This window comes from Acomys minous (assembly GCF_964271855.1).
Source record: "Acomys minous genome assembly, chromosome: 5".
NCBI classification, from domain to species: Eukaryota; Metazoa; Chordata; class Mammalia; order Rodentia; family Muridae; genus Acomys; species Acomys minous.
The window spans coordinates 107,975,349-107,997,773 of record NC_140494.1 but is presented as its reverse complement, the minus strand read 5'-3'; the positions used below and the strand labels follow the sequence as shown (position 1 = coordinate 107,997,773).

Below are 22,425 nucleotides of genomic sequence, written 5' to 3'. Positions count from 1 at the left end.
AACAAAACCCACACCATCCTAAATGAATTTTCCTTTTTGAATTTTTAAATTTGGGTGCTATTTAACAAAAACTTGAGTTGTCAATTGAAGAGTGTCTCTCAAATTCATTATTCCCATGAAGAAATATTCAGAATGAGGCGGGCCAGTGAGATGACTCAGAGGGTAAAGGTGCTTGCTGCCAAGCTTGATGACCCAAGTACCAATCCCAGAACCCACATGGTGAAGGAGAAAACCAACTATATTTGTTGCCCTCTGACCCCCACAAATATGCTGTTTATTTATTGTGTATAGTATGTATATGCACTCACATACGTCTGTGTATGTGCATACTCACACACTCACAAATAAATAAATAAATAAATAAATAGATGCATTTTTAATATAGTTTTGTTTTGTTTAGAAACTCAGCATGAAAAGCTCACTCAGAAATAGGATCACTGCAAATTGGATTGGTTATGGCAAGGGCTTCCTGGACTAGAGTGGTCCCTACTTCCAGTGACTGGTTCCTTGAGAGGAGATCACATGATATACAGGAGAGAAAGGTATGTGCAGTGGGGAAGGAGAAATCTGAGGGAGTTGGTCCACATGTCTGGGGACACAAGGCTTACTGGTGAGTAGCCAATATTTTAAGGTAAGGAGGCAGTTTTCTTTGAAGTATACTTCCTGGGAGGGTAGGGCCCAGCCAAGACCTTGTCACATAGTATAAGATACCCTGAAGATGCTAACATGCCAGCTTCCTTTATCTCTCAAGCTTTTCGGTGGGTACCACTGCTTATTGACTTGTATAAAAAATGAGGTTTCCTTATAGGTATTTTACTTATTTATGGATTGACTGATTCACTGATACAAAGTCTTGCTATGTAGACCAGGCTGGCCTCAAACTCATAGATGTCACTTGCCTCTGTCTCCTAAGTACACCACCACGCCCAGCCTTATAGGCGTTTTACATCATCTGCTATTTACCCCAGAGTCAGAAACATATCAGCAGAGCAGATGGGCTAATTCACACACTTCTCTCCATCCTTCTCCTCCCACTTTCTTACAGCAAATGGCCCCAGAAGAAAGCCTGGAGGTCACATTCTGCCACCTTCTCGTCACAAACAGGACACTTAGTTACACGGGGCAACCCTCCTATGACACACGTCTTCTTTATTACCACCTGCCACGTTTACTCAGATCGATGGTCCTCACCACTCAGCTGACCAGTGGAGTCAGCCAAGTGCTTGACCTGTGGTGGATATCACCATTGACACCAATGGCTCATAAACAGCTCTTGCCATTGGCCCACTGACACTGAATCTAAAATAAAGAACCCCTAGCATCCTGGGCTTGTAAGGGACCATTAAAAAAAAACCCACCACTTCTAGTATCTTCCACCTTCTGCTCCCTGCTGCATGCTAAGCCCAAGGGGGCTTGTACATGACAAACTACCCCGCACCTAATCATACAGACAGTAACATTTTATTTTAACAGGTTTTGAGTGCACGTTTGAGCAGGGCCCCTGGGCACATGCATGGTGCAACATGCCTTGGTCTTCACTGAAAGACCGTGGTGTTGGAATGAAGTGACTGGAAGGCCTGCGTGCTGGGTGGGGTCAACAAGTAGCACTGTGACGTGTGCGGTGGCCATCCTCCGCTGGCACTGTCAGTTCGAGCGTCCGCACCCGGCCTTTCTATGTGGTTTGGGTTCCTCACAGCTCAGCAAATGCATTTCAAGAGAGAGTGGGCCCCAAATAAGCCTTTCAAGAGATGCAGGTAGATGCAGCTGACCTTTTCTGACCTCCATTTCACTGCTTTCTCTTGGGTCACTTCTTGATGACAACGCCACCAAATCCCCTTGTATTGAAGATCTACATGTGATGTGAACTGAGAAAACCTCATTGCGCTCATCTTTGGAAAAAAAATGGAATCTAGTAAAGTAAAAAAAGACTAGTAGCCCCCGAGACTCCAAATAAGACAACCCAGAGCTGAGGAAACTCCTGAGAAGTGATGAGGGCTGTGTGAGGACACAGCCTCAGGTGTGCATCAGCAATATGCCTCACCCTGTTCTCTCCATGTGACTTTTCTGCAGAGAATGTTCACACCTCTATGGCTTGCACACTCTGCCTTGTTAGTATGAATGCACTGTTTCAGGTAGCTTGTATCAACAGGCCACGTCTAGACATCTCCATAGAAAGCCTAAAGCAAACACAGTGCTTCTCAAGCTCACATAGGGAAGATAGATTCCACTAAGGAAAAGCGTTAAGTTCTCTCATCATTGGGTTGAGGAGACATGTTCATTTAGCAAAATCTTGAGATGACAGAACCACAGCCATGGATCAATGAGTCAGGGAGTCTGCAAGCATGTATTTGTACAAGCCGGAGCACTGCCAAGCCAGCTCTACATGGGGTACATATTGCTTCGTCTAGGATGACAGAGGATAAGCCCTGTTCGCTTATCTTTCTGCTTGTTTTCATCTTTTGCATGACTTTGCTGCTAGTCCATGTAAAACCCCCATACTTAGCCCAAGGCACTAGCAGAGGGGTTTCTGAGAAGCTGTGGCTGGGGCAAGAAAGAATGGTGGGGAAAATCGTGAGGGAAAGATCCCAGGGCTGTGAACGGCAGGACCACAGCGCACTTATCTCTTTCACTGTTCAACGGGAGCAAGCAGAAGTGATGATCGGCAAACTCCAGGAATGTCCTGTCAAAATACAACTGACTTAAAACAATAATAACATTCCATCAGAGAGCCATTCCTGCTGGGAAGGACCTGGGTACAGCAGTTACTGTCTGTGATACACATCTGGCATTGATCACACATCATCTTGTAAGGGCAAAATGAATGCCATATTCTATATGTAATGTATATTCTACAATTAATGCCATGGTCTGTGACTTCACTTCTTCCTGCATTCCAGGAAAGACCACGCCCTGCCATAAACCAGACCTGCCTGCAGTCTCTGGAAACTCCACCTGAATGATTGGATACTATTAACTAACTCCCAATGCTCCTCTGAGATTAAAAAAACAAAACAAAACAAAAAACTTCCCCACTAGACTCAGTCTCCCCATAACCTGCCTAAGGGTTGACATTCCTGTGACCCAACACCCCCCTTCCCTTTATGAACCCACTGCGCTTGAAGCTCAGGGTCACTCTCCTATCCTGATGCGTCAGGAAGGATTGTGATCCGAGGCTCGAGCTTTGTAATATAGGACCCTGTGTATGTTGCATCGGTATCGAATCCTGGCGGTCATTTGGGGGGGGGCGGTATCGCGATCTGAGTGATCTCAGTATTACACTGAGCGATTTTGGTATAAAATCTCATGCCATGTTTCCTATCTCATGTGTATTTCTGAATGCTGATGTATTTGGTCTCACAGGCATAGGGAGACCGTAGCAAGTATGATGGCCTCTCTGACGTTTTGCCTACCGTAGATGTGCAACTCGGCATCCTGGCTTCCTAATCCTTTAGTTATTTGTTTTCTGGATTGTCACTCATAACTACAATGCCAGGCTTTTACCGTTCTCTCCCTTGACACCTCGGGTATATTCTGTGTCCACTCTCCCAAAGCGGAAAGACTGATTGCTCAAAACCCAATGCCATGTTTTCCAAGGGCATTCTCCAGAGTTCTTCGAGAGCATGCACCCCACACCCACCTCTTCCTTTCACACTTCCCATCTCCCCCGACCCTTCATCAGCGTCTGCCATCTCCTTTTATTTAACACTGTGTGTCTGAGCTGAGCTTTCTACTGGGCTCAGAGTTCCCGGGGCGGCAGAGACCAGTTTGTGTTGTTTTCTCCATTTATCTACAAAGCAAGCTCAGCTGCTAGGAAGGAAGGTGCTCCCGTTGGCCGATCCATGCCTTTTCCTCTCGTCTGCTCCCCTTTTGATGTGGAAGAGACTTGTAGGAAAAGTATGGCTGGTACCCAAGCTTCATTCAGAAGCATGGGGTGGAGTGAGCTGGCTGGGAAACTGAATCTGAGCCTTCCCAGAGGAACAAGCTGACATCTGCACAAAGCAGAGCCTTTGAACCCGTCGTTAAGAGAGTGCATGGGGCCAGTGACAGTGATCACACCCAAAACATTTGTCATCCTAAATATCCCCCCCCCCACACACACAAAAGTCCTGGCTAGCAGATAAGAGCTACAATGGCCCTTTGTATATTCTGTGAGGAGACAGATTTTTGGAACTGGCAAGGATTTGCCCAGAAGCCTGAGGAACTAAGCACCCACGCCTCTGCCTGTGCTGCTCTCCTAAGCACACCTCCACTGGCGGGTGTGAATGAGTGTGAGCAAGTGTGAACGAGTCGTCCTAGAAAGAAGCAATTTTTGTAAGTGATGTGGAGGGTTAAACTGCTGCAGTTCCTGAGGTAAATTATGATTGATCTTGGGGGATCTTCAGTTTACTAAGCAGTCATCCCTGCCCTCATCTGCATAGTCAGAACGACCATCCTGCCAAACAGATAAAGACTTCTGGAAGGTTTTAACATAACAAAATCCCAATTTCCCACCAATCAAAGATCTAAGTGTGTTGTCAGAAGGCGGCCAAGGTCTACGGCCAAGCTCTTTCTCCGTATAGCCTACCTACTACCCACTAGTGTGTTTGAAAAGGATCTTGATGTATATGGCTCTTTGTGCTGTTTCCATACAAAGTCCGGTGCTACCTCATAGGATCATGTATTTGAGGAATCCTAAGTCTGTGTTCCCAGACCACCACCTCTCATATTTGGCTTTTTATTCCTTTGAGGTAAGAGCTGTTTAGTCAACACCAGTAATCCTCAAATGAGGCACCTATTACCCACTTTGAAGGGCCGGACACTCTAGGGCCCAGTGGAGGTACAGGGAACAGTTAACCATGTTAACCCAAACTAAAGGCAGCTTAGATGGGCCCAACCCCTCATGGGTATAATTGGCTTTAAGTCTTTTCTTGTGTCTTTTTTTTTTTTTGCAAAGGGCTCTGGTGACTATTCTTTATGTAGGGTAGGGGTTGTCAGGTTTTTTTTTTTCCCATAATGGGCCAGCAGTAAAATATTTAGGCTTTCCAGGCTATTTGATTTCTGTTAGAATTGTCCATCTCTGTCATTAAAGCATAAAAGAAGTCATATTTCAAGTAAGCATGGCTGCTCTAATAAAAACTTTTATTTATAAAAAGAGACGGAAGACTGGATTTGGCTTGTGACCCCTGTTTCCCAGGCAATCTGTTTCTTAGCCCGCACTCTGGCTTCTGTAACCCAGCCCGTTTCCATCGCTGCTTCCCTTCCCACTCCATCTACCTTCCACACACCTATTTTAAGCTTTTGGACTTTCCCCATGAAAATTTCATAGACTGTTCCAACCTGTACAACTCCAGAGAGTGTCTTCTGTAGCCCGTGGCACTTAACAGCTAGTACCGCAGAATTTAGAGTCTAATTGTTTCCGAGCAGGAGATTCTTAAGCAAAGACAGCATGCCTTATGTGGACACGGATTTCCTCCCTTCTCATATTAAGGCTCGACATACAGTATGTCCAATAAATGCTTGCTAACTGATTAATTGACAAACAGCTACAGTGGTTTCTGTTGGTCCCTTCTTCTTGTGATAAGCTGATTAATGGCCCCTCCATTGTATGGAGGATGCAGACATCTTGGGGGAAGGGGCATCTTCACTCAAGAATTTGATGGGAGTGTTGCTGAGGAGAAGAAACCCCTCATATCCTGTATACACACTGCCAGCGTGATTAAGTGAAAGAGCTAGCGATGAGATGAGCCAGGAGTACTTGGGGTAGCCACCCAGGAACCCCAGGTACCCTCGAAGCAAGAGAAGCCGGGTGACATAGAAGACCGAAGCAGGGACAAAGGATTTTGAAAAGTCACAGCCGCTGGCTTTGAGGACGGAAGAGAGGTGTAGCTAGGAAGCCTGCCAATGGAAACGGTAAACAAATTCTCCCTTTGAGCGTGTGTAAGAACCAGACCCGCCAGACTCTTTGGGGGGAGCTCAATGCGGGTCACTTCAGCGTTCCACCCGCAAGAACGTAGAGGGAATAGTAAACTTACGCTGCGTTAAGCCATCGCGTTTGGGGTAATACATTACAGAAACAGTTAAGAAGCGAATACGTGCTGCAAGGGGGAAATGTGACATGATTAAAACCATCAGGTCGCATTTGTGCATCTGAGCCAGTCAGGCTTTGCTAGCACCGTGCACACGCACTTAAGCAATACAAAGCAAGGCTTGAGAGATGGCTCAGTGGGTAAAGATGTTTGAGCCCAGCCTGCCAGCTACCGTCACTACCAGGAATCCATAAGATGCAAGGAAAGAGCCAGTTCTCAAAAGCTGTCCTCAGTTGGTCATATACACATGCACACAGCATGAAGAACGTGAAGAGTTTTTAAAAGAAAAAAAAATGTAAAAAAGGAAGGGAGAATTCTGACACATTCAAAGGGCCCAGCCCATAGCATCCGGGAGGGTGTGGTGGAACTAAGCAAATCCCACTACAAACTAGATCCCACTACAGCGCATGCCCCCAGGCGTCCTCCTTTCCCTGCTTTGATTCCATCCTGGCTCCCCATCTATGGCGGTACTCAAGAGGAGTCTCCTGCCTTGCTCAGTTTCTTCCGAATGCACCCATAAAGCACACCCAGTGGTGCATTTTACCAATCACCTAGGCGCTTCTCCATCCAGCTGACAATAAAGAAGAGCCACCATAGCACCTGTACCTGGATGCGGTCACCGAGACAATGTATTCTCCAATCTGGAGGAAACATAAAGTAAGTTATTTGAAAAGACCATGGAAGGTCTTTGTCTGTAGGAAGAAACTTTCCAGTGATTTTCTGTATGAAATCTACTCTTCGAGGTCTAGCCAAAGAAGCATTTGTCCCAGAGAGTTTGGTTTAAGGTCCGACTCAGCACCCGCTTTATGATTTTGGACAAGTCACTTAACCTCTTTGATAATAGAGTCTGACGACGGCAAAGGTTATAGAAGATCTGTCCAGCCCCATTTAATTGGCCCCAGCGAGGGATATTTAGCTTCTCTGTTCATCTGGACTTAATAAGACTTGTATTACAATCTTGTAATAAAGCTAGCCAGAGACAAACCCAAGGGGCAACTCTATCATCCAGGTTTCTGAGGCATTCAGGACACCAGCAAGTCCTCAGTCTGCGAAGGAGAAGCAGCAAATCAGTCCTCCGTGACTTCTCTAGCTAAGGCTACTACCGGGTACAGGGCCCAAGAACAGGCACGCATTTTCAGAAGAATGGGTTAGAGCTCTCCCCCTCCTTCCCTCCCTCCCTCCTCCACTCCTTCCCTCCCCCTCTCTGTGTGTGTTTAGGGGGTGAAAGGATGGGGTTGGTTACATGCCTAGAGTTAATCGTGGAAATCCTCTTTCCACCTGCAGAAAAGCAAACAAAAATCTCTTTTTTTGAACCCTGCTACATCCTTGAACTATCTGCCAGGCTGTTGCTTCCCGCCACTGTACATGTATGTCATCACTGTCATCCTTTCCCAGTCACCCCTGAACATCTTCCTCCTGACTCTTAGGACCAAACTGTCCTTGGCCGACAGCTTCAAGGGTCCTCCTCCTTCCTCTGTGACTTCTCCTCACTACCATGCCCCTCTCCTCACTCACTATTATCTCCCTCTCCAGCTGGGATGACAGTGCCCCTTTTGTGCAGTCTTCTGTGTTTGGGATTCAACTTTCTCAGCCTTTGGCTTTCCTTCTCTCTCTCTCCCCAGACACAGTGGTCCCTGGGTCCTATATTTGGTCTTCTGCCCTCTTCACCTCCACCCATGGTCCACTGACTCCCTGTCTGATCACTCGTCCAACCTCTTATTTCCTCTTTCCCAAATGCATTGTAGATATTGCCCCACGGACATTCAAAAAGCATACTGACATAAGTCTAAATCTGAATTCATGCTGACTTCTATAAAAAAAAAAAAGAAAGAAAAAGATGGTTAAGAAAATGGCTTTTCACGCTTTTATAGGCTCTAGTTCCAGGCTCCACTCCTCTCTGGCTTAGCTGTGTGATCCTCGACATGCATTTTTGTGTCTCTATCTCTTCATCTACTGTAAAGGAAAATAAAATTACCTGCTTTGCAGAGCTTTTGAGCAGGTGTTAAGAGGAATGTGGTGAAGTCACACTGTTACTGCCTGGAGCACAGTCTTGGTTCAATAGATGTTAGTTGCTATTACCTCTAACTTAAATCTTCCTGAAAATGACAAATCCTTTCTCCTTGTTAATCAACCTCAGTTTGTCACCCTGACCCCGCCCACTTGCCAACTACAGTCATCCCTCCTACCCAAGACAATATAAATGTTATGTAAACAGTTGTTACGCTAGATTACCTAGGGATTAACCACAAGAATAATGTAAGTCCAGCTCTTGTTCAATACTCAGGTCCATGGTGGGTGTGTGGAACAGAGGATGCAGAGGGCCAAGCATATTGCATGCCCTGTTGTACAGCTTTCTACTTATTCAGCCTTCTTGTTAGGGCCAACAGTGGCCTGCTGCCGGCTGCCTCTACTGTTTAGTCTCCTCTCCAGTTCTTCCTGCATACCTGATAGTTTTATCTTCCGGAAGTGTAGACTCCTCACGTCACTTTTTTCTGCCTCCAAATCTCCAGTGGCTTCTTATCACAAGTAATGGCACTCAAGGCTATGTACAAGCTTGTCCTTTCCTTGGCACTATTTTCTACTATTGCCCTATGGGTATTGCACACTGCACTGAAAAATCACAGTGCCACAAGGAGGCATCTTCCTTTCCAGATGTGTCCCCTCTCCTTGGGTCACTCACAGTGCCATTAAAGCCCAACAGCAGCAGCACTTAATGATCTTAAAACATTTTGAGTTACAGCTTCTTTGAAAATCTAGTGAAAACTTGGATTTCTCCAGCCAAGATATAAACGAACAAACACACTAGGGTATTATTTCAGACATCCACGGACTACCTCACTCCAAGTTTCCTTTGCCCATCCTGGAATTACCTTTTCTTTTCATCATGAAATGCTTAAAGGAATATGAATAACTTTTAGGAAATGTGTTACATCAGTCTCAATAATTCTGTTATCTTTATTACCAGCTTTCCTTAACCTCCAGAGGCACATTTTCTTTGGTGTTATTGTAGGTCGAGTTTCTAAATAAGGTTCAAAGATGATCACTATTGAAAGTACATGGGTGCTGGACAATAAACACTGGCCTACGGGCATGTAACTAAGTGAAATTTTGTTTGTGGCAAGAAGGTGGAAGAGTGTAACCACTAGACTTCCCTCTGGAGTCTAGGAAGAAAACGAAGTCTCTTAGACTAGGCCTTGCTGGGAGTGGCTGACTGTGTTCTTGAGTTCGTTAATAGAATGGGGGGGGGGGAAGGTCAGAAGTGACCCCAACCCTGATGGAAATAGCAGATGACTTAAAACACCTAACCACTAGACTTCCCTCTGGAGTATAGGAAGAAAAGGAAGTCTCTTAGACTAGGCCTTCCTGGGAGTGGCTGACTGTGTCCTTGAGTTCATTAATAGAATGGGCAGGGGAGGTCAGAAGTGACCCCAACCCTGATGGAAATAGCAGATGACTTAAAACACCTATCAGGGCCAGGCATGGTGGTGCACTTGCGTGGCAAGTGTCACTTCAGCCCACCTGGGTCAGAATCTCTGAGGCTGATGAGGGAGATCCTGACACTCTGTCCCATGTGTTGACCCCACGGAGGATGCTAAGAAGCTCAAGTGCTGCTCCACGGTGGAACTAGTATCATAGGGATTAAAGTGCACAAAGATGGTTTGGTGCCCCAGCTGCCCTTCTGGTTATTGGCATTGGCAACAGGAGGCATTTCTCCTGCCATCCTGAGCTAACTTAGCTGTGTTCTGGAGTGGGATGGAGACTGGTGTGTGCTCAGGGGTCCAGCGTCTGGGTCATTGTGCCTCCCCTCCTGCAACTGGCTCTTTGTTTCTGATCCTGGTCTGGTGAAGAGATTTCTGCTTTATCTTGCTCTGGTACACCTTACCACATTTACAGAGGACTCCAGTTTTCCTGAATTATGATAGTAATTTGGGTAAATGCCTTATCACCCCTTTCTGATCGTGATGCTCTTCAGGGTAGACAAAACCAATTTCCAGGTTTGGCAAAGCCATTGTATTACCTTATTTCACCCAGACAGATGAGGTCTCTTCCATCTCCCTCCCCATTTTAAACAGGTCAGAGAACATTACAGCTTCCACTTTTTCCTCTCCACCACTTGCCCGTGATACAATTTTCACTTTTTCCATAAATCTCATCTCAAGAACCTCTAATGTGCACTAAACAGTCCACTTTTAAAATGCTCTGAGCACTTACAGCCTATTTTTAAAAAAATTTTTAACCTAAAATTATATGGCCCAGGGGCTGGAGAGATGGCTCTGAGGTTAAGAGCACTGGCTGCTCTTCCAAAGATCCTGAGTTCAATTCCCAGCAACGACACGGTGGCTCATAACCATCTGTAATGAGATCTGGTGCCCTCTTCTGGTGGGCAGGCACACATGTAGGCAGAGTGCAGTATGCACAATAAATAAATAAATATTCTTTTAAAATGTTTTTAAAAAATTATATTGCACAATAGTTTTTATGGTTTGGATTTTTCCACACAAAGATTCATGTGTGGAGAGGCTGGGTACCCAGTGTGACAACATTGAGGTGGTGGGACCTAAAAGAGGCAGGGACTAGAGGGAAGCAGCCTAATTTCCTTCCTGTTGCTATGATAAAACACTCTGGCAAAGACAGCTGAGTTGGGGAGAGAATTAATTGGCTTATACTTCCAGGCCATAGTCCATTGATGAGAGAAATCAGGAAAAGGACTGAAGCAGACACCATGGAGGAAGGCTGCTTGCTGGCATGCTTCCAGTATGCTTTGCTGGGTTTCCTAGAGATTGCAGGAATGGTGCTACCCACCGTGGTCCAGGCCCTCCTACATCAGTTAATAATCAAGAAATCTCACACAGGCATACCCATAGAGCCAAAATGATCTGAGCAATCTCTCAATTGGGACTTCCTCTCAGGTGACACTAGGCTGCGTGGCTCAGTAGGCCATGAGGTGACAGAGACATGACCACCCTGTTGACAGGATTGCTGTTGCTCTCCAGAGTGGATTTGGTCTCACAGCACCACGTTGTTTAGATTTTTCCAGCCACTCAAATTTTAGGCATGGCCCAATGCCAGGTATTTGGTTTCAGAAACACATAATAGACTAAGACAGTAGTTAAGCCCATTGGTTCTGTATCCAGGCAAACTAGATTAGAGAATTCCATTCTAGCTTTAAATAACAGCATCGTTTGAACTTAGCTCTGGGACTTGGTTCAACATCTGTAAAACAGAAGTAATATCATCTATATACATCTTGTGGTGCTTTTACAAGACTTCAATGAGATAACGCATATAAAGCCCTCAGCACAATGCTCAGGATATGGTAAGCACTCAATAAATGTTACTTTTATAGAGCTGCCTCATATACGTCAGATTAAGCTAAGTTATGCTATGGTAAGAAAGTAGCCTCAGACATTGCTCTTGACAGAAGCACAGGGCTATTTCTTCTTCTCTCTCTCTCTCTCTCTCTCTCTCTCTCTCTCTCTCTGGCTAAAAGTCTCAGGTAATCAATTCTATATCGCTTGGCTCCAGGAGCCAGGCTGACAAAGGAGCTGTTACTGTAACACTGCCAGTCACAACAGAAAAGGGAAGTGAGACCGTGGGAAAGCAAGAGTCGGCTCTCAGAGCTTCCACCGGGAAGTGATACCTGTCGTCCAGCTAGAGTAGAGTCTAAACCACACTGGGACAAAGAAGAAGTGATTCTACCTTTGGAGAGGGTAGGGGAAGAATTAGTTGTATGTTTGGCTTCTTTCCAGTCACGCAATAGAAAGTGAATGTGAATTATATGGCTGGGTAGTGGGTGTTCATCAGGTCTCTACATTTTGAATTGAGTTGAGTGACTGATGACGGGGAAACTGTTTGCTGATCTATGGCAGGTGTCTGAAAATGTCACCTGATAAACTGACAGCAGGGGACCACAGATCTCTGCATCTTAAAACAAATGAAGCCACCCACCTGTGGCACGTGTCTCCCCAGAGTATCAGCAGAGTCCACCTGTGATGGCTACTCTCGCCTGTCGACCTGCCTACATCTGAAATGAACTAAAACCCAATCGACTGGGAACACCTGTGAGGGATTGTTCCTTAATTAAATCCTTTGACGTGGGAAGACCCACCTTTAATCCAGATCTTCTGAGATGGAAAGATCCAGCTTTAATCTGGGCCACACCTTCTGCTGGCAGCCTGAAGGACATGGAAGGAGGAAGCTTGCTTTCTCTTTGCTTGCTTGCTTTTGCTCTCACTGGCAACAGCCTTCCTTCACTGGCTTAAGAGCCTACTTCTTTGAGATTCCAGTGTATACCGAAGACCAGCTGAGACACACAGCCTTGTGGGTTGAACAAGTACTGGATTTCTCTTGGTAGACAGCCATTGGTGGACTAGCTGCACCATGGATTGTAAGGCACTCTAATTAATCTCCTTCTTGTATTTATAAAGAGACATATTCTATCAGTTCTGTTCCCTGAAGAACCCTGACTAATACACCACATTTGCCTTAAGATTTCCTATTAGACAATTGGCAGGATGGCTCAGTAGGTAAAGGCCGTCCTGCCAATCCTGACGACCTGGGTTTCAATCCCTGGGGCCCCCATGATGGAAGAAGAGAACCAACTCTCGCAAGTTGCGTGTTGAGGCATGTGTTCACCCTTCCCAGACACACCCATGCCAGCAAATAAAATGTAATAAAAATTTTAAAATTATTTCCTACTATTTTTTTTTGTTGGTTTTCTGTAAATTTGTGGAGTCACTGCCAGTTTTATCTATAGGTCCACAAACCCAAGGCCATATGATTCTTCATTTTCCCCTGGGCCCTTGACAGAAATAAGAACACCAACCTTTGTGTTACCTCAGAGATAAGCGTGTAGCCTGTGCACCTGGGCACCAAGTAGATTTAGTTTGTGGAGAGTGGCTCTTTAAGTAAATACACATCAAAGAGAGCTATCTGTAGCCTGAAAGTGTAAATCTTTAAAGAAAATAAAACTTCATCCCCCAGGAAACTTTGGGTCTGTCTCTATAATTATTCATTATTATTGACTGCCTAGCCCTGGCTTTATCCCTAACTTTGAGGGTAATTCTTTCAAGTCACTCTCAATTTTGAGACTTGCACTTGAAATTCCTCCCTGGGGCATTTTCACGGCCCCATCCCTGTAACTTCATCAGACGCTCACATCCCTGGAGCCTTTCTTCTGCCAGCCGCAGAGCACACCTCTATCGGGAATACCGTTCACTTCTCTAGAGCTTTCTTCCTCTGTCAGCGGTGATCAGGTGTGTCACGTGACCCAGCCGCCAAGTCTTCCCTGCTCAGTACTAGAAAGGAATTTCCAGTAGGGCCAGCTCACGCCTTTCAAGTTCCCTACACGTGGTTTACCTTTTTCTTTAGGGCAGAATCCCAAGTGGGAAGGGATGTGACGAAGTCACTTAAAGCCGCTGGTCTGGGGACTGGTGGAGTAGCCAGGAGACTGATCAAAGAGTTCCATGAAAGGGAAGGATGTCAGCCTACTTACTCACTCTTTCCTTCCTTTCTTCCCAGCTTCCTCCATTTGTTCTTATCAATATTTCCACTGAATTATATGTCCATCAGTTTTTGAAACGAGTCCCTTTAGCCACCCGCTCTTTCACAACCTGCTTCTGATTTACACTGGGCACTTTTTAGATGCTACATGCCTCTTTCCAGTGCAAACCAGCAGCAAAATATACTGCGATGTAAACGTACTTGCGACTGTCATACCACCTGCTACAAGTTGGGAGAAGCTACAATAAAGAGTTCTCAGCTTTGTTTACAGCTTCCAGGTCTCTCACATTTCACACATTTCGTAAGACAAAGAAAGGGTCGGTGAGAAGTTATGGATGAAAAGTTTGGAAGGTGTAGAGTCAAGTAGGGCATCAGATCCGGCAAAGCACCAGAGCTTGAATCCCATTTCTGTACCCTCTGGTTCTATGAGCTTAGATGATACATGTAATTATCTCTGCCTTAGTTTTCTCACCTATAAAATGGCTACATCAGGGTTTCACTGGAGAGAACACAAACCGCTCTTAAGGTTCCGTAAGCAGGCAAGAATTTAATGCAGGGGACCAACCAGGTACTTACAAAACTGTTGAAAGACACAAGGAGCAGACACTAAGCCTCAGCCAATATTAAAAAGTTACAAACACCATCACTGTACCAGCCAACTAAGAGGACACTTACATCTGCCAGTCAGAAAGCTGGGGAAACAGGAGGCCACTGTCCAAACTTCTGAGCGCAGGATCACATCACCATAGGAATAATCCAAGAACACGGGGGATGAAGAGATTTGGAATCTGTCATTACCACCGCTGACTCCAAAGTCAAACTGTTAGCGCATCTGGGTATGCATTAGAAAAACGAATAGCACTCTTAAAACTCCTTATCACCCTACTTAGCTCAGTGAGGAGTTCCGGTTCTGACTTCCAAATGGATGAATCAAAATCACACGAGGACTATAAGCTGCAAGGCATTCTGGGAAGTGTAGTTTTTGATCAGCCACTGCAGGATAAGAAGTAATCCTGGAGGGGGTGCAATCTCCATTGACCACAATACAGGCCATACTATGCTGCATAAGATTTAACTGAGACTGGTTATGAAAAGTGCCTTACACAGTGCCTAGCACATAGGGAGCATCTCATAAATGTTATCCCTTGTTATTTTATCTGAGAAAACCTAGCCTTGTTAGCTCTGATAGTAACTGTCACACACATTTCCTGAATGCTGTGGGCATAAAGTAGCCAATTTGATTCAACAACCTGACACAATGGGACTCTGTTATTTTTGGTGCAGGGTATACACAGAGTTCATGCATCCCTCTTTGTGTTCCGCATTCCTGGATCTCTTCAGATGACTGGAAATGAATGCCACGATCCACTCTTTGTCTTCTGATGGCATGCTGACCACTCTTGCTGAGGGTCGCAGGATAGCCTAGCCCCCTTGAATACACAGCTTTGCAGTTTAGGTAGCTGTTTGAAGCAGTTGCAGCCATTGGCCGAAGCATGCCATTTACAGGTGTTTCATTTGATGGGTCTGAGGCAGGGCGTTGTGGCCATGTGTGGCTCATTTCAGCACCTACAATCTCCCCTCTTTTCAAAACACCTGACTTCTGTGCTCTGATGTCGATTCTGATTCTCCGTTTTCCCTTCCTGCAGGTAAATCCTCTCCGTGCCAGTTCCTATGCTGGGCCCTGCACATCAAAGGCAGTCAAGCTCTCAAGGAATTTTCTGTTCATGTAAGAAGACAGATGTGGTGCTTTAGCACACAACAGAGAGGGAAGGAGCGCTGTTGTGATTGGTAGCCATGGAGTAAGAAACATACAAGCAGAGATCTGAAAGCAAAGTGATTGGTGAGAGTTTTCCAAGCCAAGTGGACTCCGGGAATCAGTGTGTTCCATGGAAAGGATGGCGTGTGCTAAAACATGCCTTCCCACAGGCTGGTGGTTTAAAAGATCAATAAGTGAATCTGGAGTCAAATTTCTGCTCTCCCGATTATTGGAAATGTGTGGAAATCCAATTTGACCTCCAGGAGGGTAGTGCCTGTCCCTGAATACGGTATTTGTATGGTCACGCTATAAACAAGTAAGACAGAGTAAGAACAGTGAGGTATGCTTGGGGTTTGGATCTTAAATGGATTGAAAGAGCCTGAAGCGACATGACATTAGGCTTTCGACTGTCCATGGTTTGTGATACTTGGGCATCTGTCCTTTGTGGGGGTGTAACTGAAGCTTTTGCTCAGTTCAATGTGATAGCCCATGTTTGCCAACAGCTTTAGTTTTAGCCTGAGTCTCTGTGGCTTGCAACTCAGAAACTTTATGGAATAGAAAGAGTCCCCCTCTAGAAATGTTCAGGCATACTTGCATGGGTGATAGTATAGGAATTTAAGCTTTCTTTTTGTTCCCCTCAGGACAGAATGTTATGTAGATTGTTTATGTATTTATGCCCTGGGGATGGGGGATGGGCAGAAGACACATCACCGTAGACACTTCCCAGGATGTGATTACACGTGATCTTTATTGTGTTCATTGTGCCTTCTGATGCGTTCCAGAATTTCTATAATAAACTGTAATGGGAAAAATACTAATAAAAACAATAAAATACATGACGGTTCCACCTCAAAGGACCGCTGTGAGAACCAAATTAAATAACGTGTATGAAAACCTCTGGGAAATGAAAGGCATAAATGTGAATGCCTCCGTCGTCTATGTTCAGAGCTGGTGGCACTGTTTTCAGAGTCCATCCTCGGTGGGCAGGACTACAGGGTCACAGCCTTGCCCCTAGGCAGGCACGGCTAGGGTGCTTTATCTAGTCACTTCTGTTCATGGACCTCAGCATAAGCATCTCCCTGCGGCATCATTGCTTCCAGGGGAGCCGTCAAAGTGCTGCCTGTTGGGGATGCCTTTGATGCTGGAGAACTAATGCTACCTATGTGCTTGTACCAACATGTTTAAACCAACTCAAAAAAAGACATGGGATGCCCGAGAGAAGCCCCCCGGAGCCAGTTGCAGCCAAGAGGGTACTCTCTGGCACTTTTCATCCCAACCTTTGCACTCATGCTGACACAGATGGACAATTCTTTGTATCAAGGGACCAGGATCCTGAGCTAACATCAGCTACCACATAAATACTTGCAGCGACTACAAATGGAGGGGCCCTCAAGGGGTTTCCTCTGACAAGGTCCTTGGAACAGTAGCAGCCCATCGTGGGTCCTGTTCAGGACTGGGGATGCCACTGGTTTCTGGGACCTAGTATTAAACCCTGACATCTTTCCACCAGCCATGCGAAGTGTGCACATTCTTAAAAACTCAGGCCTATTTATCTATGATGGTTACAGCTAATATTGAGGATGTATCAGCAAGCAATTAGTACTGAGGGGACTCCATAGACCTTCAAGTGATGAGTAGGGAGCTCAACTTGAGTTCAAACCCATCTCCTTCCTCTAATAGCTCCTTAGACCTTGAAGGAAAATTAACTGCCCCACCACTTGCATTTCCATGCCAGCTTATGCATACCTCGTGTACAGCACTTATCACAGCCCATTACAGTCACATGCATTTCCTTATCTTTGCTCTGGAAGCAGGCTTTGAGTCCCTAGGGACAAGGAATAATCATTATCTCGCCATCAGTTTCTGTCATGTGACAATAGCCTCCGTCATTGTCTGAGATGTAAACGATTCCTTCATCTAGTCATTCAACACATTTTTACAAACTAGCTACCCTGGGCCAGGTGCTGTGGATACAATGGTAGGTAAAACAGAACACCAGCCTCCATGGATCTGACCTTCCTGGGGGCGGGGAGAGAGCAGCCCAGACACACCATTACAGGTGCCTGAAGAGGAGCATCAGGTTGTGGAGGTTAGAGACGGCCTCAGTAATGTGTTTTAACTGAGACCTGAGTGAGTGAAGAATGGGCCCATTCGGGAATTGTGGGAAATGCTGTTGCCAGCAGACGTGGGAAGAAGAATGAATGGCAAAGAACACTTGGAAGGGGAATGGTGGAATAAAGGAGGTGAGACTAAAGCGGGGGATGAGGCAGAGCCTAGCTGACTACAGTGAGAAAGCTGGATTCTGTTCTAAGGGGAAAGAAAGCCAAGTTGGGTCTCTGCGCAGACATGATATGCTCTGATTGGCTGTCTGCGCAGACATGATATGCTCTGATTGGCTGTCTGCACAGACATGATATGCTCTGATAGGTGTTTTTGTTCTTCGACCGGGGAGGACCAGGCGGAAGAAGTGGGTGAGATTAGGAGATGATTCCTAGGCCAAATAGTTGCGATGGCTTGGGTGGGGGAGGGTCAGACCCAGGATTTAATTAACCAACTGCTTATTTCCAGGGACCAGATGATGAAAGAGTTGAGGGTGGAAAGCAGCAAGGATCAGTTACTGGCATCACTGTGGAACTCTGGGCACGCTGAAGCATAAGTGGGGTTCAGAGAGCAGAGAAACACCTCGATGTCTGGCTGCTGCTTCGAGAAAAGCAAGGAAGGGAAAAAGAGGGGGCACTAGAGGGCACCATGACTACTTAGTCCAGGGCCTGGATTGCCCCCACCTCACATACTCCCCAAAGCCCCAAACCAGGTGGTACAGGGCCTGGGATTCTGGCAACAAAAGCGCTGAGACCTTCATAGCAGCTAACAGCTGCTGTATCCCCGCTGGCCCTATCTGCCAGCGCAAGACAAGGGGAAGGAAATCACAGAAAAGGAAGATCCTGCTCCCCAGCCCTGCTCCCAGCCGGGTCTTGTTCTCCAACATGCTGATGGGGACAGGAACCAAGAGGCGTGTCCTTGGGGACACGGCACACCTTCTGTTTTCTCTTGGGTTCTCTAAAAGCAGCTGGCTGTGCAGTTTTCTTGCAGAAGTAGGGCCTGTGTTGGCCACCAAACTTCTGGGCTGAGCACCCCTCTGAATCAAGGCCCTCCAGCTCCCAGGTGTCACTTTTATGTACTCCCTGTTACTGACAGCTGCAGGGGGATGACAATGAAAATGCTCACATAAGGACCTGATGTGATTTATTCCCCTTCTATCTTAGTGCTCGTCAAAAAAGCATGTAAAAAGGGAATGCTGGGAGGTGATCCAAAGCAGACCCAGCTGAGGCTGCGGACCTCTTCCAAAGAAACTTCTCAGGGATATTTATGACCCTCAGCATGACTAACTAGCCCTACAGGCACCAGAACCTGCAGAAAAATTCCCAGTACCTCCCAATACACTCCACATTTCCTTCATCAAAACCCTTTTCTCTCAGCCCACTGGGGCTTAATGTTCCACACCACCTCCCACGCCCCAAAGTCTTACATTGGAGCTGTCTGCATCCAAGCATCTTTCTACTCAGCTTTCTGGCTCTGCTTCAGGTGACACTCAAGCCTATCCCTATGAGTCTGTCCTCACCAGTTGGGCCCTGGCTCTGTAGCAGACAGAATAACAGCCCCTCCTGCAGGGCTACATCCTATGCCCTGTGAATCTGGTACCTTTCCTGACAAAAGGGAACTGTGATTGAGATAGAGTGTCTGGAATGGGATATTATCTCGGGCCGTCTGGATAGTCCTCTGTAATAATAGAATACCTTATAAGATGGCAGGGGTCAGAATAATAAAGAGATGTGACAAGAGGGCTGGAGAGATGGCTCGGTAGGTAAAATGTTTCCTGTGCACCCACCTAAAATGTGGGCATGGTGGCATATACCTATCACCCCAGTGCTGGGCATGTAGAGACAGAAGGATCCCAGGAGGATGACTGGCTAGCCAGTCTAGCTGAATAGATAAGCTCTGAGTTCAGTAGGATACTCTGGATCAAAAATAAAGCAAAGAGATGATGAAAGAAAATGCTGGAGGCTGACCTCTACAGGCATGGCATGGGTACCTGCACACACATATGCACATACACACATTAACATAGTCAAATACATACAACACACACACACACACACACACACACACACACACACACGAGATGTGACAAGAGAATCAGGTTGGATGAAGAGCTTTTGAAGGTGGAGGAAAGGACCTTGAGCTATCCAATGCAGAAGTTTCTAGATGCTGGATAAAGTGAAGAACATGATTTGCCCAGTAGCCTCCAGAAGGAATGCAGACTTAACCAATGCCTTGAGTTTGGGACTCCTGATATTCAAAAATGTAAGAGGAGATTGTTTTAAGCTGTGAGGTCTATAGTTGATGTTCAGTTGGGCCAGTGCAGCTCTGCATGCTCCTGTCACCGAACGTGCTCTCACCCCATTTACTGCTGGTTCATTGTGTTCTGCCTCCCACTGTGCCCTTGCTAGAGCCCTTGCCTTCTCAACTGATGCAGATATTCCAGGAACTCGGGGCACAGAGCTTTTGCACATCCTGGAGATTTAGCACAGCATACAATAACATGCAATGAAGAAAGGAGTGGAGCTTGGCACAGTGGCAACTATCTGCCAGCTAGAAGCAGCAGTGGCTGAGACGGGGACAGGAGAGTCCCTGGAACTTTCTGGCCAGGCAGATTAGGCAATTGGTGAGCTCTGAGCTCAGTGAGAGACCTTGTCTCAAAAAAGACAGAGATAGTTAGAGGGCAATACCTAGCATTGACCTCTGACCTCAACATGCATGCACAAACATACATACACAAAACACACATACACACAGATGCATGCAAACATTTTTTTTAAATGGTAAGAAGAGTGGGTCAGGGTTAAATGAGAAACAGTATCACCAAAACAAAACAAAACAAAACAAAAAACAAAAACCCTTTACTCCTGTTTATATCTCTAGACAGCACACATTCGCTTCAGTGTGACTTGGATTACCAAGTATGCTCTTACTTGGTATTTACTCTTTCTATGGCTCAGGAACTACTAGGTCTTTGGCATCCAAAACAGCTCAGCAGATAAGGAAGGCTCCCTTAATAGGAAGTGCACAGGAGATTGAAAAACACAAGCATGCAATACAAGCCATCTATGTTACAAAGAGCCAGGGGTGGGGGTGCACACTAAAGGCAGCTAAAATGGTCTGTAGGGTCAAGGAAGGCTTCCTGGAAGAAAAGACTTAAAGGTGAAATCAGAGACATGGGTCATAGTTAAAGAGGTCTGAGAGGGTGATGGGATGGAGGAGGAAAAAATAATATGGGAAACGAGGAGGAAAATATTTATATGTTCATATCATTACAGTTCTAGTCACAATAGCAAAAAGGACCTCTCTCTAGGCAAACCACACTTTTTCTGACAGATGAGTTCACCAAACTAACACAACTGCATATATGCCATGGCATGTCACCAAGTATAACAGAAGGGAACTCTGCTACACGGAATGACAGGCATGTTCCTCACGGATATTGTGTTCAGTGCAAAAGCCAGACACCAAAGAACAACTTGACTTCTTCCTGGCTCCACATAGATGCAGAACCCAGAGAAGACAAATCCCTAGAGACAGAAAGCAGGATGGCAATTGCCAGGGGAGGTGGAGAGGAGTAGAAGTAGTTAGTGTCTCAACTTGAGAAGAGGAAATGTATCCGCAGTTGGGTGGGGCAGTGATGGTTGGGTTACACAGGGGTGGGAGCATGCTTAGTGCCTTTGCAATAGACTCTTAGCATGGCAGAAATATTAGATTTTATAAAATACACATTTTATACCAAGTTAGAAACAAATTTTAAGCGCAATGGCCAGGAATGCCACGGGCTCCCCTGTGATCCTCACCGAGCTTGTCTCCCTGTGAGGACCAGACCCGGGTCTATTCCAGGTGCCTGGGAGCTCAGGAGGAGGCACCCCATAAAAATACCAGCTCAGTTTGGAGATATTCAATTCAACTGTTCTATGTGTTCTCTTTGTATCTCCCACAGTCTCAATCTTCCTTCCTCTAGTGTATATATTGGCCCCTAAAGGACTAGAGTGTGTCACACTCAGCCATGTTAATGACCGTTGGCTTCTGCAGAGTCCCCTCTACATCTCTGTAGGTCACTGGAGCTCAGATGTCTCTGAAGAGTGACTCACCAGCATCTGGTTTTTTGTTTTAGCTTTTTGTTTGTTTTGTGTGTGTGTGTGTGTGTGTGTGTGTGTGTGTGTGTGTGTGTGTGTGTATTCTCCCCAGCAATGTAGTTAAGAACTTTCTGAATGTTTCTCCCTGCCAAACTACTGATCATGGCCCAGCTGGTGGGGGAGACAACACTCTTTTAGGACCTAGACCATGCAGCGGGGCTGAGAGAAAAGGGGGTGGAGCATGTTACCACATAGAGCTCCTGTCTCCTCTTTTCTCAACCACAAGGACACAGATTCACTTGAGAGCGTGGAGGGCAAAGAGGAGCAGCAGGCTTCCAGATACAACCCAACATGAGGACCCTCTGTCCTGAACCCCCCAGACCACATGGCTGAGCCCAGCTTACCCTGACAGGGTTATCAGCTATGGTTGCTTTTTTCTGCAGGTCTCTATTCTCTCCTCTTTTCAGTGGGGACTTCTGTCTTGAGTCCATCAGATATGTCCACAAAGCTCTGTCCTCCAAATAGAGTTAAAAGGTCAGACCATTTCCCATGGAGCTCACAGGCTCTGGGGGGAACTCATAGGAAGGTGTTTGATACCTATAACAGAGTCCCTGAGCACTTCGTAACAGTCAGGGTGATTTTTCTCTGCCCAGAGCACAGAGCAGGCGACCAAGGGAGTGCTGCTTAGCCTCAGAGTTGTCATATTTGAGTAGCAGCCAGGTCACCCTTTTCTACCCACCTGTACTACAATCTTATAAGTGATTTCCTAGCACTTCTGAATTACATGGTACAGAAGAACAGAGGTGAGGGGATTGATTCTGTCTAGGGAAGATGGCCTGAGAGAAAAGAGTCGTGATGAGGTGACACCAATACTCCTTGACATCAATTGCATAGCCTACACAGCAACATGGCACCTTATTAT

At 46.0% G+C, this 22,425-nt stretch overlaps 1 protein-coding gene across 4 annotated transcripts in view; it reads right to left on the bottom strand.

The window, feature by feature from the left end:
• NXPE4 (neurexophilin and PC-esterase domain family member 4) overlaps positions 1–14,475 on the bottom strand; it is a 212,515-nt gene extending 198,040 nt beyond the window's left edge. For all 4 annotated transcript variants that reach the window (XM_084783632.1, XM_084783631.1, XM_084783634.1 and 1 more), the window contains exon 1: positions 14,244–14,475. The gene's annotated coding sequence lies outside the window, so the exon portion shown is untranslated. The remainder of the gene's footprint in view (positions 1–14,243) is intronic.
• Positions 14,476–22,425: the final 7,950 nt, after the last annotated feature.